Below are 18,711 nucleotides of genomic sequence, written 5' to 3'. Positions count from 1 at the left end.
CCTACCGGAGGGTAGCGCTCCAGGAACAGGGTTGGAGTGAAACCCTACCGGAGGGTAGCGCTCCAGGAACAGGGTTGGAGTGAGACCCTACCGGAGGGTAGCGCTCCAGGAACAGGGTTGGAGTGTGACCCTACCGGAGGGTAGCGCTCCAGGAACAGGGTTGTATTGTAACCCTACCGGAGGGTAGCGCTCCAGGAACAGGGTTGGAGTGAGACCCTACCGGAGGGTAGCGCTCCAGGAACAGGGTTGGAGTGTGACCCTACCGGAGGGTAGCGCTCCAGGAACAGGGTTGTATTGTAACCCTACCGGAGGGTAGCGCTCCAGGAACAGGGTTGGAGTGAGACCCTACCGGAGGGTAGCGATCCAGGAACAGGGTTGGAGTGTAACCCTACCGGAGGGTAGCGCTCCAGGAACAGGGTTGTAGTGAAACCCTACCGGAGGGTAGCGCTCCAGGAACAGGGTTGTAGTGTAACCCTACCGGAGGGTAGCGCTCCAGGAACAGGGTTGGAGTGAGACCCTACCGGAGGGTAGTGCTCCAGGAACAGGGTTGGAGTGTAACCCTACCGGAGGGTAGCGCTCCAGGAACAGGGTTGGAGTGAAACCCTACCGGAGGGTAGCGCTCCAGGAACAAGGTTGGAGTGAGACCCTACTGGAGGGCAGCGCTCCAGGAACAGGGTTGTAGTGTAACCCTACTGGAGGGTAGCGCTCCAGGAACAGGGTTGGAGATAGGCTTGTTTGTAGGTTGTAATGATCGGCTGGCTATTCAATAGGCTACATCTGTCGGTACAAACTTTGATTGAGGACATGATGACGTCATTTACATTTTTTTTGCACTCCCTCACCTAAAAACAAATACATCACAGCTTATCATGTCGACCAACCTGATGGTCTCTGTTGAAAATGTAGTAAAACATATCAGGCCCAGACTACATTCTCTGTCCTGCTACTGGTAGGACTATAACATTATGTTGATCTGAACAGGTTTAGACTGGTCATCTATGATATGTAGGTTATATACAGTACATTCTCTGTCCTGCTACTGGTAGGACTATAACATTATGGTGATCTGAACAGGTTTAGACTGGTCATCTATGATATGTAGGTTATATACAGTACATTCTCTGTACTGCTACTGGTAGGACTATAACATTATGTTGATCTGAACAGGTTTAGACTGGTCATCTATGATATGTAGGTTATATACAGTACATTCTCTGTCCTGCTACTGGTAGGACTATAACATTATGTTGATCTGAACAGGTTTAGACTGGTCATCTATGATATGTAGGCTATAGCCGAGGTATAGACCTTGATCTGCATATCACTAACAAACTGCTATTATACATTATAACCTAGTCTACTTTACATAATATAACATCTCTCACTTGATGCAAAAAACCTTTCTGAATGGATCAACAATTTCAAAGATCCTCCTCGGATCAATCATGTCCGTTTTAGCCCTTCTGTCTACATTCTCAGATACGTTTAGAAAAGAACAGATTGAAAGACAATAAATAGTCTACTGTTAGTGAATACAAATAAGTGCGACACATGGCCTTGTGTTGCTGTACTGTCTATAACTACCTTAACAAACACTGACTTATTATTATTATTATTATTATTATTATTGTTATTATTATTGTTGTTGTTCTGTCTATAACTACCTTAACAAACAGTGACTTATTATTATTATTGACAGTTACCATGGAGATGAAATGTCACAACTACATGTTCATGTGATGCTTTAAATCACCTGACTGCTTCTATGTCTGTTAGTAAATGTTTTATTTCAAAGAGAGATAATGAATAAATGAGAACAATTGACAATCAAGAACAAGTTGTCACTGTGTTAACCACAACCAACATGCTGGATCTCTGTTTAGTTGTCACTGTGTTAACCACAACCAACATGTTGGATCTCTGTTTAGTTGTCACTGTGTTAACCACAGCCAACATGCTGGATCTCTGTTTAGTTGTCACTGTGTTAACCACAACCAACATGTTGGATCTCTGTTTAGTTGTCACTGTGTTAACCACAACCAACATGCTGGATCTCTGTTTAGTTGTCACTGTGTTAACCACAACCAACATGCTGGATCTCTGTTTAGTTGTTACTGTGTTAACCACAACCAACATGCTGGATCTCTGTTTAGTTGTCACTGTGTTAACCACAACCAACATGCTGGATCTCTGTTTAGTTGTTACTGTGTTAACCACAACCAACATGCTGGATCTCTGTTTAGTTGTCACTGTGTTAACCACAACCAACATACTGGATCTCTGTTTAGTTGTCACTGTGTTAACCACAACCAACATGCTGGATCTCTGTTTAGTTGTCACTGTGTTAACCACAACCAACATGCTGGATCTCTGTTTAGTTGTCACTGTGTTAACCACAACCAACATGCTGGATCTCTGTTTAGTTGTTACTGTGTTAACCACAACCAACATGCTGGATCTCTGTTTAGTTGTCACTGTGTTAACCACAATCAACATGCTGGATCTCTGTTTAGTTGTCACTGTGTTGACCACAACCAACATGCTGGATCTATGTTTAGTTGTCATTGTGTTGACCACAACCAACATGCTGGATCTCTGTTTAGTTGTCACTGTGTTAACCACAACCAACATGCTGGATCTCTGTTTAGTTGTCACTGTGTTAACCACAACCAACATGCTGGATCTTTGTTTAGTTGTCACTGTGTTAACCAATATGCTGGATCTCTGTTTAGTTGTTACTGTGTTAACCACAACCAACATGCTGGATCTCTGTTTAGCTGTCACTGTGTTAACCACAACCAACATGCGGATCTCTGTTTAGTTGTTACTGTGTTAACCACAACCAACATGCTGGATCTCTGTTTAGTTGTCACTGTGTTAACCACAACCAACATGCTGGATCTCTGTTTAGTTGTCACTGTGTTAACCGCAACCAACATGTTGGATCTCTGTTTACAGGGGTCAGTGCTCTAAAATGAGTCTCTCTGGGGAGAGAGAGGAGGGGGGCCCTGCCTCTAAAATGCATCTCTCTGGGGAGAGAGAGGAGGGGGGCCCTGCCTCTAAAATGCATCTCTCTGGGGGACATTACACCAAAGCTAAGAGGTAAGATGACAATTTTATGAAGAATTGATTTAGTTTATTTCCTAAATAAACAGCTATCTTAAGGTGAATGCACTTACTGTAAATCTCTCTGGATAAGAGCATCTGCTAAATCAGGGGTTCTCAATCCGGGGTCTGTGGAGGTACTGCAGGAAGCTCGGGGAGTGGTGGTGTATTCAGGGAGAAAACTAAACTAATATTTTGAAATGTCATTGTGGTCTTATGCTTCCATCTATTGGAATTATGTAACAACTGCAGTAGTGCTGTAAAAATGTGTTATTCCTTACTAAAGTAGTAATTACTGAGAATTACTAGTTAATTTTATCACTTACAATCATAAAATAAGAACTTATACCATAACAAACAATTAAACTGACATAAACCAAAATCACTATATATGTAGTTATTTAGTTAATTATCAAATTGAGGCGGTCGGTCACATTTGAGAGTGAGGGAGATATATAGCATTTTGCATAAAAAAACATGATTTTTGTCTTTCTGAAATGAAACCATCAAGTGATAGATTTTAAACAAATCCTTGTCTGTGAGAGATGTAATAATTAATACATAATTTCTTTAAAAAATAAAAGCTCATTTCTGTAAAGTGATATGTTGCGTTTTGGAACTCTTCTTATGTTTCCCCATCTGAGATCAGAGTAGATGAGAGATGTAATGTTTGTCTCTGTTGTGTTGAAGACCAATCAAGCGGAAGAGACCAGCCTCCTCTGTACCCAGCTGTGTGTCCATGAAGAGTGACCGGTCTATGTATCGACCTATATCCTTTACAGAGGGAGACTTTTCTACTGAACAAAGGTAAGAATAACTCATGGGTCATGGTCAGTGAGTTAAACAACACTGTCTCTAGTCATTTCTCCTCTCCCATTTTCACATTTCTTTTTGTTGTTTTCATAATCCACAGGCTAATCCTTTAGTCCGTTTTCATAGTCCTAAAACAATATTAAACACAACACATCGTTCCCTCCACGTGTGTGTGTGTGTACTCCCTGGATGAGGAGATGTAATCTCATGTTTTGTCCACAGAAACCAACAGGAGAGATCAGAGTCAGAGATTCTCAGTGGTCAGTCTTCCCAGAGTCATCAAACAGACCTGGCCTCCATATTCAGTGTATGTGCTCCTGTTATGAAGCAGGAGAGCAGTGCCAGAGAGGGGGCTCTGAAGATCACACTGCACGTCCTGAGAGCTGTCTGCCTCATGTTGAATGCAGTTTTATAACATTTAAAAGCTGTGGCTAAAGTACAGCTAAAGTAGCTGTGTAACTCAATGATATTGTAGCAGCCTTAACATAACACCTAGTAGCAGCAGGGATGTGTTTTGTTGATTAATTTAGAGAGAGAGACAGAGAGAGAGAGACAACATTAATAATACCATCAATAATACCAATAATAATATAATCAGTCACACCAGTCTGGAATGCATTATGAAAACATGTATTCATTTATACAGTCAGTTAAGAGAATAAATGATTATAATTTAAACTTTATAACAGTCCTACAGTACTGTAGACATTAAAACAGACGTAATATTAAAATCCTCTGTGTTATTTCTAGATTCAGATGATCCTGCTGTGATTTGCCAACGTGAACTCAAATCTAATCTAAAGAAGAAGTTTCATTGTGTATTTGAGGGGATCGCTAAACAAGGAAACCCAACACTTCTCAATAAGATCTACACAGAGCTCTACATCACAGAGGGTGGAACAGGAGAGGTCAATAATGAACATGAGCTGAGACAGATTGAGACAACAACCAGGAAACAAGCAAGACCAGAGACTGCAATCAAATGTAACAACATCTTCAAACCCTTAACTGGACAAGACAAACTCATCAGAACTGTGCTGACAAAGGGAGTCGCTGGCATTGGAAAAACAGTCTCTGTGCAGAAGTTCATTCTGGACTGGGCTGAAGGAAAAGCAAATCAGAATGTCCAATTTGTATTTTCATTCCCTTTCCGGGAGCTGAATTTGATGAAAGGGGACAAACACACTTTGATTGAACTTCTCAATCACTTCTCAATGGAAACCAAACAATCAAGAATCTCCAACTACAACAAGTACAAAGTTCTGTTCATCTTTGATGGTCTGGATGAATGCCGACTGCCCCTAGACTTCCAGAAGAACAAGATCTGTTGTGACGTCACAAAGTCAACCTCAGTGGATGTTCTGCTGACAAATCTCATCGAGGGAAATCTGCTTCCCTCTGCTCTCCTCTGGATAACTACCCGACCTGCAGCAGCCAATAGGATCCCTTCAGGGTGTGTTGACCAGGTGACAGAGGTACGAGGGTTCAATGACCCACAGAAGGAGGAGTACTTCACGAAGAGATTCAGTGATGAGGACCTGGCCAGCAGAATCATCTCACACATAAAGACATCAAGGAGCCTCCACATCATGTGCCACATTCCAGTCTTCTGTTGGATTTCTGCAATAGTCCTTGAACCCATGCTGAAACATAAGAGAGAAGAGATGCCCAAGACTCTGACTGAGATGTACACACACCTTGTGGTGTTTCATACCACACAGAAGAATGAAAAGTATCTTGGGAAAGAAGAGACAGGTCCACACTGGAATAAAGAGAGCATTCTGTCACTGGGAAAACTGGCTTTTCAACAGCTTGTGAAGGGCAATCTGATTTTCTATGAAGAAGACCTGAAAGAGGCTGGTATTGATGTCATTGAAGCCTCATTGTACTCAGGATTGTGCACACAGCTCTTTAAAGAGGAATGTGGGCTGTACCAGGACAAGGTGTACTGCTTTGTTCATCTGAGCATTCAGGAGTTTCTGGCGGCTGTATTTGTGTTCCTCTCATTCATCAACAACAATGAGAATCTAATGGCCAAACCTCAAACAAAATCCAGGATATTTTCTTCGCTGTTCAGGGACAAGCCTGAAGTTAATGTCTACCAGCGTGCTGTGGATAAAGCCTTACAAAGTGAGACAGGAAACCTGGACCTTTTCCTCCGCTTCCTTCTGGGCCTCTCACTGGAGTCCAACCAGAAGCACTTACGAGGTCTAATGACAAAGACAAGAAGCAGCTCACAGAGCCATGAAGAAACAGTCAAGTACATCAAGAAGAAGATCAGGAAGAATCTCTCTCCAGAGAGGAGCATCAATCTGTTCCACTGTCTGAATGAACTGAATGACCATTCTCTAGTGGAGGAGATCCAAAGCTACCTGAGATCAGGAAGTCTCTCAGAAGACAACCTGTCACCTGCACAGTGGTCAGCTCTGGTCTTTGTGTTGCTGACTTCAGAAAAGGAGCTGGATGTGTTTGACCTGAAGAAATTCTCCAGATCAGAGGAAACTCTTCTGAGGCTGCTGCCAGTGGTCAAAGCCTCCAGAGCTGCACTGTGAGTAAATAAAATGACATATAAGAAGTATTCATCAGGAAGAAATATTATGTTTAGAGAAAAATATGTATTATAATATGTATATTGAAAAACATATTGAATAAATGCATTGATGGAAGATGAATTTATGTGTTGTTTGGTAATATGAACCAAATGCATCTACTGTTGTCCTTCTACACTACTGGTGTTAAATTAACAGTGTGTTTGTGAAGTCATGATGATCTCTTTGTCAGGCTGTCAGGCTGTGGAGTCACAGAGAAAGGCTGTGCTTCTCTGGTCTCAGCTCTGAGGTCAAACCCCTCACACCTGAGAGAGCTGGACCTGACTAACAATGGCCTGAAGGATTCAGGAGTGAAGCTGCTCTGTGCTGGACTGGGGAATCTCCACTGCAAACTGGAGACTCTGAGGTCAGTATTCCTGTAGTTGGTCAACAAGTGGTAACTGTTCACCAGATCCACATGTGTTTACCAGGCACACATAGTCCACACCATATGTGTTTGGACAGTGAAGCTTACAGTTTTACATTTGGTGCTCTGCTCCAGCATTTTGGATTTGAGATCAAATGTTTCATATTAGTTGACAGTACAGAATGTCACCTTTTATTTGAGACTATTCGTATCTGTTTTACCGTTTACAAATGAAAGCATTTTATGTATCTAGTTCTCCCATTTTATGTATGTACAGTGGCTTGCAAAAGTATTCACCCCCATTGCATTTTTCCTTTTTTTGCCTTACAACTTGGAATTAAAATTGATTTTTGGGGGTTTGTATCATTTGATTTACAAAACATGTCTGCCACTTTGAAGATGCAAAATATTTTAATTGTGAAACAAGAAATAAGAAAAAAAGAGAACTTGACCGTGCTTAACTATTCACCCCCCCAAAGACAATACTTTTTAAAAAGGATTTCCCTGTATCTAGCACCATCCATCATTCCTTCAATTCTGACCAGTTTCCCAGTCCCTGCCGATGAAAAACAAACCCACAGCATGATGCTGCCACCACCATGCTTCACTGTGGGGATGAGTTCTCGGGGTGATGAGAGGTGTTGGGTTTGCACCAGACATAGCGTTTTCCTTGATGGCCAAAAAGCTCAATTTTAGTCTCATCTAACCAGAGTACCTTCTTCCATATGTTTGGGGAGTCTGCCACATGCCTTTTGGTGAACACCAAACGTGTTTGCTTATTTTCTTCAAGCAATGGCTTTTTTTCTGGCCACTCTTCCGTAAAGCCCAGGTCTGTGGAGTGTACGGCTTAAAGTGGTCCTATGGACAGATACTCCAATCTCCGCTGTGGAGCTTTGCAGCTCCTTCAGGGTTATCTTTGGTCTCTTTGTTGCCTCTCTGATTAATGCCCTCCTTGCCTGGTCTGTGAGTTTTGTTGGGCGGCTCTCTTGGCAGGTTTGTTTTGCTGCCATATTCTTTCCATTTTTTAATAACAGATTTAATGGTGCTCCGTGGGATGTTAAAAGTTTCAGATATTTTTTTATAGCCCAACCCTGATCTGTACTTCTCCACAACTCTGTCCCTGACCTGTTTGGAGAGCTCCTTGGTCTTCATGGTGCCGCTTGCTTGATGGTGCCCCTTGCTTAGTGGTGTTGTAGACTCTGGGGCCTTTCAGAACAGGTGTATATATACTGAGATCATATGACAGATCATGTGACACTTAGATTGCACACATGTGGAGTTTATTTAACTAATGATGTGACTTCTGAAGGTAATTGGTTGCACCAGATATTATTTATGGGCTTCATAGCAAAGGGGGTGAATACATATGCACGCACCACTTTTCTGTTTTTAACTTTATTTTTTAATTAAACAAGTCATTTATTTTTATTTCTCTTGACCAATCTGGACTATTTTGTGTTTGTCCATTACATGAAATCCAAATAAAATCAATTTAAATTACATGTTGTAATGCAACAAAATGGGAAAAACACCAAGGGGGATGAATACTTTTGCAAGGCACTGTAGTTCTACCATTTGAAGAAGTATTAATTATTTGGACAAATTCACTTGTATTGTATTAAAGTAGTCATAAGTTTAGTATTTGGTCCCATATTCCATGCCTGCAGTGATTACATCAAGCTTGTGATTCTACTAACTTGTTGAATTCATTTGCAGTTTGTCTTGGTTGTGTTTTGGATTATGTTTTTCCTAATAGAAACTGATTGGTGAATAATGTCCTGTCATTTTGGAGTCACTTTACTTGTATTGTCAGTAAGAATAAGAATGAATAGAGAATGATGATGAATGAGAAAGTTACAGCGGCACAATGATCATACCCCCTCTGTTATTGGTAGTGGTGAGAGGTTAGCATGTTTTGTTGTAGCCTCTGTTATTGGTAATGGTGAGAGGTTAGCATGTTTTGTTGTATCATCTGTTATTGGTAATGGTGAGAGGTTAGCATGTTTTGTTGTAGCCTCTGTTATTGGTAATGGTGAGAGGTTAGCATGTTTTGTTGTAGCCTCCTTCATTGGTAATGGTGAGAGGTTAGCATGTTTTGTTGTAGCCTCTGTTATTGGTATTGGTGAGAGGTTAGCATGTTTTGTTGTAGCCTCTGTTATTGGTAATGGCGAGAGGTTAGCATGTTTTGTTGTAGTCTCTGTTATTGGTAATGGTGAGAGGTTAGCATGTTTTGTTGTAGCCTCTGTTATTGGTAATGGTGAGAGGTTAGCATGTTTTGTTGTAGCCTCTGTTATTGGTAATGGTGAGTTGTTGTAGTCTCTGTTATTGGTAATGGTGAGAGGTTAGCATGTTTTGTTGTATCTTCTGTTATTGGTAATGGTGAGAGGTTGGCATGTTTGTTGTAGCCTCTGTTATAGGTAATGGTGAGAGGTTAGCATGTTTTGTTGTAGCCTCTGTTATTGGTAATGGTGAGAGGTTAGCATGTTTTGTTGTAGCCTCTGTTATTGGTAATGGTGAGAGGTTAGCATGTTTTGTTGTAGCCTCTGTTATTGGTAATGGTGAGAGGTTAGCATGTTTTGTTGTAGCCTCTGTTATTGGTAATGGTGAGAGGTTAGCATGTTTTGTTGTAGCCTCTGTAACTTTGTCATTATCATTCATGATTTTTCTTAATCATGGCATCATCAGGATGCTTTTAGTGGTGTTTAGAAACATGTTATCTACTCACTTGTAAATAAAATGACTCCAGTCACCATCTGTAATGAACACGATGGGAGACAGAGAGCTGGTTTCAAGCGCAGGGCTCAGCAGGTGTTTATTGTAAAGGACCACAGGAGGAGGCAGGTAGCTGGGTCCAGGGGCAGGCAGAAGGTCATACACAAGGGGTCCAAAAAGGCAACAGTACAGGCAGGGAAACGGCAAAAGGCATCATTAGTGAGGCAGGCAAAAACTATCATTCACGGGAGGAGTAAATTATGGGAAATGCAGCACTCCGAATAACCTTGTCACAAAACAAACAACACTTCACAATGATGGGGGTGCAAAGAACTGAACTACATAGAGTTTGATAATGACATACAGTTGTGTGAACAGGTGATCAGAATTCAGGTGACTGGGATCTGGAGAGTGAGCTGCGTTCAGGGGGATCTACGTGTTTGATAGTGTGAGCTGGAAGCAGACGTTACACCATCCACCATTTTAATATTGGGCAAAACACAACCAAAACAAACTGCAAAATCAATCAACGAGTTTGAGTCACAAGCTTGATGTAGTCGCTGGGTTCAAGGAATATCGGATCAAATACTCAACTTGTGACGACTTTAAGCCACTATGAGTGAATTGGTCAGAAAACATATGACTTCTTTAAATAGGGGGACAAGACACATAAAGTGCTTTCATTTTTCTAAATGGTGAAACAGATATGTATGAAAATATCCTCAAATAAAAGGTGACATTATATACTGTCACCTCATATGAAACATTTGATCTGAAATCCAAAATGTTGGAGTTTAGAGCCACATTTAAAATGTTATCTTCACTGTCAAAATAGATATGGTGTGGACTGTATACTCAATACAATCTAAATCTGATACCTCACTGTCTGTCTTTTGACTGATACTGCTTTTAAACTGGTCTGGTCAGTCTACTCAAATATTTGTACTATACATGTTTCTATCTGCAGGCAAAACGTTGATAATTTGTAATTTATAATATGATACATTAATTTCTGAATAGGTATGGCAGGTTTCAGGACACTGATGTATCTGAATATGTTGAAGAAATATACTGCCACTATTTACACCACCAAAGAATAGCAGTGTGATTTTAATATGATTTGACTCTTTGCAGGCTGTCAGGCTGTCTAGTCACAGAGGAAGGCTGTGCTTCTCTGGTCTCAGCTCTGAAGTCAAACCCAACACATTATTTGTAAACGGGTAACAGCGTAAACAGAGAAAGCTAAGCGTATCATTTTAATACAACCTGTCCGTCATTGTATTTCTTCTGTGTTGGCAGACTCACTGGCTGTAAACTCACAGACACATCCTGTAAAGTGTTGGCCTCAGTTCTCAGTTCAAACCCCTCACACCTGAGAGAGCTGGACCTGAGCAACAATGACCTGAAGGATTCAGGAGTGGAGCTGCTCTCTGCTGTACTGGAGGATCCACACTGCAGACTGGAGACTCTGAGGTCAGTATTCCTGTAGTTGGTCAGCAAGTGTTTTGTCGTAGTCTCTGTTATTGGTAATGGTGAGAGGTTAGCATGTTTTGTTGTAGCCTCTGTTATTGGTAATGGTGAGAGGTTAGCATGTTTTGTTGTAGTCTCTGTTATTGGTAATGGTGAGAGGTTAGCATGTTTTGTTGTATCCTCTGTTATTGGTAATGGTGAGAGGTTAGCATGTTTTGTTGTAGCCTCTGTTATTGGTAATGGTGAGAGGTTAGCATGTTTTGTTGTAGCCTCTGTTATTGGTAATGGTGAGAGGTTAGCATGTTTTGTTGTATCCTCTGTTATTGGTAATGGTGAGAGATTAGCATGTTTTGTTGTATCCTCTGTTATTGGTAATGGTGAGAGGTTAGCATGTTTTGTTGTAGCCTCTGTTATTGGTAATGGTGAGAGGTTAGCATGTTTTGTTGTATCCTCTGTTATTGGTAATGGTGAGAGGTTAGCATGTTTTGTTGTAGCCTCTGTTATTGGTAATGGTGAGAGGTTAGTATGTTTTGTTGTAGCCTCTGTTATTGGTAATGGTGAGAGGTTAGCATGTTTTGTTGTAGCCTCTGTTATTGGTAATGGTGAGAGGTTAGCATGTTTTGTTGTAGCCTCTAACTTTCTCTCTCATTATTATTCATGATTCATTCATGATTTGTATTAATCATGTTATCATCAGGGTTCATTTAGTAGTGTTTAGAAACATGTTATCTCCTCACTTAGACAGAAAATTATCCAGTCATCATCCACCATTTTATTATTGGGCAAAACAAACTGCAAATGTGACCAACTAGTTTACAACCAAACACTAATCTTTTGACTGCTTTAATACACTATGAGTGAATTGGTCAGAATACTTATGACTTCTTTAAATAGGGGGACTAGATGCATAAAGTGCTTTTATTTTTCTAAATGGTGAAACAGAAATGTATGAAAATATCCTCAAATAAAAGGTGACCTTATATACTGTCACCTCATATGAAACATTTAATCTGAAATCCAAAATGTTGGAGTTTAGAGCCACATTTAAAATGTTATCTTCACTGTCAAAATAGATATGGTGTGGACTGTATACTCAATACAATCTAAATCTGATACCTCACTGTCTGTCTTTTGACTGATACTGCTTTTAAACTGGTCTGGTCAGTCTACTCAAATATTTGTACTATACATGTTTCTATCTGCATGTAATATTATGATCATTTATAATATGATGCATTCATTAATTTATGAATAGATATGGAAGGTTTCAGGACGCTGATATATCTGAACATTTTGAAAAAATATACTGCCACTTTTTTCACCACCAAAGAATAGCAGTGTGATTTTAATATGATTTGACTCTTTGCAGGCTGTCAGGCTGTCTAGTCACAGAGGAAGGCTGTGCTTCTCTGGTCTCAGCTCTGAGGTCAAACCCCTCACACCTGAGAGAGCTGGACCTGAGCTACAATCACCCAGGAGACTCAGGAGTCAGACTGCTCTCTGCTGGACTGGAGGATCCACACTGCAGACTGGAGAAACTCAAGTATGTAGAGGGTTTATGTCAATGTTCATATCAGACATGTTTGACTTTTCAGGCTAGTTAAGACAAACATTCTGACCACCACTTGGACAAAGTTATATGCTGACTGTGTGTGTGTGTGTGTGTGTGTGTGTGTGTGTGTGTGTGTGTGTGTGTGTGTGTGTGTGTGTGTGTGTGTGTGTGTGTGTGTGTGTGTGTGTGTGTGTGTGTGTGTGTGTGTGTGTGAGTTCAGGTGTATCCCTCAATGACTGTCTGTTTTTCTGCTTACCGCTACAGTGTGGAACATGGTGGAGAGAACAGAATGAAACCTGGACTTAGAAAATGTGAGTGTTGACTGCTGTGAAGAATATGACTAAGAATAAGTCTTAATTCAAGTTAAGTCAAAGACCACCATCATTACTGACTTGGTCATATTAAATATCATCTGTAGTTCTACAGAAGCAGAAATCAGGGACACCAACGTTTACAAAGAGTTGCTTTGACAATGTGTGTGTGTGTGTGTGTAATTAATGTCAATAAGTGTGTTTTATATTACCATACAGTATAACATATGATCATTCAACAAGTCTCAAGTTACCTTAACTTCTCCTTTTGATACCTAGAAACATCTACATTAAATGAATTAGTGAAAAGTGAGTTAACATTCTAATGTGAATGATGATGATTTCTAATATTGTGTCTGGTTTCATCCATCAGATGTCTGTGATCTCACACTGGACCTAAACACAGTAAACAGACGCCTCTCTCTGTCTGAGGAGAACAGAAAGGTGACATGTAGGAGAGAGGAGCAGCCGTATCCTGATCACCCAGAGAGATTTAAGGACTGGAGACAGGTGCTGTGTAGAGAGGGTCTGACTGGGCGCTGTTACTGGGAGGTAGAGTGGAGTGGGGGGGCTGATATAGGAGTGACATTTAAAGGAATCAGCAGGAGAGAAGGGGGTGAATGTTGTCTTGGACACAATGACAAGTCCTGGAGTCTGATCTGCTCTGACAACAGATACAGAGCCTGTCATAATAATAACTCCACTACCATAGACGTCCCCCCCTCCAGGTCCCACAGAGTAGGAGTGTATCTGGACTGGCCAGCCGGCACTCTGTCCTTCTATAGAGCCTCCTCTGACACACTGACCCACCTGATCACATTCACCTCCACATTCACTGAGCCCCTCTATCCAGGATTTAGGGTTGATTATGTTGGCTCTTCAGTGTCCCTGAAATAATAACTGGACACACACACACACACACACACACACACACACACACACAGGACACACACACACACTGGACACACACACACACACACACACACACACACACACACACACACACACACTGGACACAGACACACACACACACACTGGACACAAACTGGACACACACACACACACTGGACACAAACTGGACACACACACACTGGACACAAACTGGACACACACACACACACACACACACTGGACACACACACACACACACACACTGGACACAAACAGGACAGACACACACACACACACACACTGGACAGACACACACACACACTGGACACACACACACACAAACACACTGGACACACACTGGACACACACACACACTAGACACACACAAACACACAGGACACACACACACATACACACACACACAGAAACCAGACATAAACTTGACATACACACACACTGGACACAAAATGGACACACACAAAATGGACACACACAAAATGGACACACACACACTGGACACACACACGCACATAGACACACAAACTGGACATAAAATAGACACACACACTCTCAACACACACACTGAACACGTACACACTTGACACTCACACACTCTGGACACACACACACACCTACATAAACTCACTGGACACACACACACACACACACCCACTGGACACACACACACACACACACACACACACACACACACACACACACACTCACTGGACACACAAACTCACTGGACACACACACACACACACACACTCACTGGACTCACACACACACACACACACACACTCACTGGACACACACACACACACACACTCACTGGACACACACACACACACACACACACACACTCACTGGACACACACACACACACTCACTGGACACACACACACACACTCACTGGACACACACACACACACACTCACTGGACACACACACTCACTGGACACACACACTCACTGGACACACACACACACACACACACTCACTGGACACACACACACACACACTCACTGGACACACACACACACACTCACTGGACACACACACACACACTCACTGGACACACACACACACACACTCACTGGACACACACACTCACTGGACACACACACACACACACACACACACTCACTGGACACACACACACACACACACTCACTGGACACACACACACACACACTCACTGGACACACACACACACACTCACTGGACACACACACACACACACACACTCACTGGACACACACACACACTCACTCACTGGACACACACACACACACACTCACTCACTCACTGGACACACACACACACTCACTCACTCACTGGACACACACACACTCACTGGACACACACACACACACACTCACTGGACACACACACACTCACTGGACACACACACTCACTGGACACACACACACTCACTCACTGGACACACACACACACACACACACTCACTGGACACACACACACTCACTGGACACACACACACACACACACTCACTGGACACACACACTCACTGGACACACACACACACACACACACACACACTGGACACACACACACACACACACTCACTCACTGGACACACACACACACAAACTCACTCACTGGACACACACACACACACACTCACTCACTGGACACACACACACACACACACTCACTCACTCACTGGACACACACCACTCACTGGACACACACACACACACACTCACTGGACACACACACACTCACTGGACACACACACTCACTGGACACACACACTCACTGGACACAAACACACTCACTGGACACACACACACACACACACTCACTGGACACACACTCACTGGACACACACACACACTTACTGGACACACACTCACTGGACACACACACACACACTCACTGGACACACACACACACACAAACTCACTCACTGGACACACACACACACACACCCTCACTCACTGGACACACACACACACTCACTGGACACACACACGCTTGACACACACACACACACACACACTCTGGACACACACACACACACACTGGACACTCACACATGACAGGCTTGTAATATTTTCTTATCTTTTACCACTTTGCATTTTTATGATATATTTTACTGTTTGTGTTTGTACCACAGGAGGTTGGTGGGACCTTATTTAGGGAGGACAGGCTTGTAATGGCTGGAGTGGAATAAGTGGAATGGTATCAAACACGTGGTTTCCATGTGTTCCATTTCATTCACTCTGTTCCAGACATTATTATGAGCCGTCCTCCCCTCAGCAGCCTCCTCTGGTATGTACTGTCCTGTATGTGAGAGAGATCCAACAAGGAATTACAATGTATGTATTACTTTTAATACCTGCAAATTACAAATAAACTACTGGAACTCCTTATGAATGTCTGCAGCCGACAAGAGGTGAAAATATTACTGGAATATTCTGCAAAATGTTGATGAAGACGTCACTCAATCCACCCAAAACAACATGCAGTCTTTCCACAAGACTCCCATGAAGTTATAGTGTGACGTTATGAGTCGACGTTAAAGTAACATTCTCACAACATACTGCACTTGTTTTATCCTGTTTTAGATGTATCCTCTGTTTAAACATTTAAACTCTTACAATAACACTGTTAAAATACCAATGTGATCATTTCTTGTCTTTTATGTTGGATAAACAAATTGTACAATTATGTGGACATACGCTCCATAGTTGTACAAGTATACATGGATATATTGTACTTTTCATAATAAAACATACTTGAAACAAGAAAAAGCATGTTAATTGTGAAAACAATTTCGTTATTGATTTTTACATTGCTTATCCCTGTCTCATGTTGACGTTTGTCATGAATCTTGACCTGGAGGCAGAACTGTGCGATTTCCTCGAGATATGTCAGCTGCAAAGTCAGAATTGGCTGTGGAAAATGTTGTTTTATGGTCTTAATTTAAGGGAAGGATTAGCAGTGTGGTTTGGGTTGAGGTTAGGATTAAAATCGGATTGTATTACTTTGTGCCTGTGCCAGCTAGGGAATACTTTGCTGAACTGCCTCCAGGGGAAGATTCATGACAATAAATGCCAACCTGCCTCCAGGGCAAGTCTTCCCTGTGGCTCAGTTGGTAGAGCATGGTGTGTGCAACGCCAGGGTTGTGGGTTCGATTCCCATGGGGGGCCAGAATAAAAATAATGTATGAAATGTATGCATTCACTACTGTAAGTCGCTCTGGATAAGAGCGTCTGCTAAATGACTAACATGTAAAATGTAATTCATGACAATAAATGCTAACCTGCCTCCCAGTTGTCCCCTCCTTATCTTTACAAAGCTGCAGAACATGCAAGCTAGTGATGTGGGGGTTCTCTCATAACCCTCAGTCCCCAGGTGGGTAGATGGCAGGTTGAATAAAGAGAAGCTAGTGATTTGGGGGTTCTCTCATAACCCTCAGTCCCCAGGTGGGTAGATGGCAGGTTGAATAAAGAGAAACTAGTGATGTGGGGGTTCTCGCATAACCCTCAGTCCCCAGGTGGGTAGATGGCAGGTTGAATAAAGAGAAACTAGTGATGTGGGGGTTCTCTCATAACCCTCAGTCCCCAGGTGGGTAGATGTCAGGTTGAATAAAGAGAAGCTAGTGATGGGGTGTAATGCTTGCTGTAGTGGGTGTGGAGTCAGGCGCAGGAAACAGGAGTGTTTGCTATCGGGCTTTAACCTCTATAGGGTAGGGGGCAGTATTTACACGGCCGGATAAAAAAAACGTACCCAATTTAATCTGGTTATTACTACTGCCCAGAAACTGGAATATGCATATAATTGTTTGATTTGGATAGAAAACACCCTAAAGTTTCTAAAACTGGTTGAATGGTGTCTGTGAGTATAACAGAACTCATATGGCAGGCAAAAATCTGAGAAGATTCCTTACAGGAAGTGCCCTCTCTGACCATTTCTTGGCCTTCTACACTCTCTTTATTGAAAACTGAGGATCTCTGCTGTAACGTGACACTTTCTCAGGCTCCCATAGGCTCTCAGAAGGCGCCAGAACGTTGAATGATGACTCTGCTGTCCCAGGCTGAAAAACAGTAGCGCATTTGGATAGTGGTCGATCTGAGAACAATGAGATGTGGGTGCGCGTGCACGAGATGACTCCATTTTCAACTTTGAGTCTTTGAACGAAAACAGCGTTTCCCGGTCTAAATATTATCGCTTATTTACGAGAAAAGTCGCATAAAAATGGATTTTAAACAGCGTTTGACATGCTTCGAAGTACGGTAATGGAATATTTTGAATTTTTTTGTCATGACATGTGTCCGCGCGTCACCGTTCGGATAGTGTCTTGAACGCATGAACAAAACAGAGGATATTTGAACATAACTATGGATTATTTTGAAGCAAAACAACATTTGTGGATGAAGTAGAAGTCCTGGGAGTGCATTCTGACGAAGAACAGCAAAGGTAATCCAATTTTTCTTATAGTAATTCTGAGTTTAGTGAGGGCTAAACTTGGTGGGTGTCAAATTAGCTAACCCGTGATGGCGAGCTATCTACTCAGAATATTGCAAAATGTGCTTTTGCCGAAAAGCTATTTTAAAATCTGACACCGCGATTGCATAAAGGAGTTCTGTATCTATAATTCTTAAAATAATTGTTATGTTTTTTGTGAACGTTTATCGTGAGTAATTTAGTAAATTCACCGGAAGTTTTCGGTATGTTTGCTAGTTCTGAACGTCACATGCTAATGTAAAAAGCTGGTTTTTGATATAAATGTGAACTTGATTGAACAAAACATGCATTTATTGTATAACATAATGTCCTAGGAGTGTCATCTGATGAAGATCATCAAAGGTTAGTGCTGCATTTAGCTGTGGTTTTGGTTTTTGTGACATTATATGCTAGCTTTAAAAATG

This window comes from Salmo trutta, unplaced genomic scaffold (assembly GCF_901001165.1).
Source record: "Salmo trutta unplaced genomic scaffold, fSalTru1.1, whole genome shotgun sequence".
Lineage (NCBI taxonomy): Eukaryota > Metazoa > Chordata > Actinopteri > Salmoniformes > Salmonidae > Salmo > Salmo trutta.
Note: the sequence above shows the minus strand (reverse complement) of the source record.